The sequence below is a fragment of the Chinchilla lanigera genome, unplaced genomic scaffold (assembly GCF_000276665.1).
Source record: "Chinchilla lanigera isolate Chin_1 unplaced genomic scaffold, ChiLan1.0 scaffold00043, whole genome shotgun sequence".
Lineage (NCBI taxonomy): Eukaryota > Metazoa > Chordata > Mammalia > Rodentia > Chinchillidae > Chinchilla > Chinchilla lanigera.
The window spans coordinates 8093825-8094885 of record NW_004955444.1 but is presented as its reverse complement, the minus strand read 5'-3'; positions in this window follow the sequence as shown (position 1 = coordinate 8094885).

Here is a 1061-nt window from a genome sequence, read left to right as displayed (position 1 = left end):
CCTCCTCCTCCTCCTCCTCCTCCTCTTCTTTCTTCTTTATTTATTCATGTAGGTTGCTTTATCTGAACTCTCCAAGAATATTTCCTGGGACTAATCAACCAAAAGGTAAACAAAGGATGCTAAAACCTATAAAGTGCCAGGCCTGGAAGGCCAGCCTGTGAGTGGCCAGACACTCCAGTTGACTTGGTGCTGCTAAGTCACTTTGGGCGAGTGACTGAGGGTCACAGCAACTTTCAAGTGCACCTGTCTTCTAGGGCTGTTCTAAGAATCACACCCTTGGAAGCTTAGGTTTTGTTATCAGAGTTTAACTTTATTTTATTTTATTTTATTTTTGTTGTTGTTGTTTTTTTCTGGTACTGGGAACCGAACTCACGACCTTGCACTTGCCAGGCAGGTGCTGTGCCGCTGAGCTAAATCCCCAGCTCGCAGAGTTTAACTTTAAATACTAAAGGATTATTAGTTAATATATTAAGATAGGCAATAGGGAAAAAATAGAACTTTTTGTGGGCAAGTGTTCAAACAGAATGGGAGAGGAGTAATTTTTAAAATCTCTCCCAGGTTTCAAGGCACAATTTAGAGAGATATTGATGGAGAAATTTATCTCCTGAGTCGTTACATGGAGCCAGCCACTGTCTGTGAGACTTTGCAAGTACATAGAAATTTGGGACCAGGAAGCAAAAGCACTATAATCTGTGCATGTATTAAACAAGGCAGCAGCTGCACACCTGTGATTTCTTGGTAAGAGATTCGAGGACAACAGTTTGGGCAAAACCAACTGTTTCCTGTTTTATGGAAATGATTCATAAACACTTGCACTGTAATCTGTGAAGGAGGCACGCCAGGTCTCCCGGGATTAATGGTCATAGAAATTAAGTGCGAAGTATTGGCCCTTAAATTTTGAGTCTTACAGACGTTAATGATGACTTCTTCAGAGGAGCAAAGAAGGATGGAGGGGAGGAAGGCAGAGAAACCAGAGGCTCCAGTTGGCCAGGAGTCGTGGGAGAGGTAAGTGTGAAGATAATATTGCCAAACTTAATTATTTTTATTTTCTCTTGTACTTT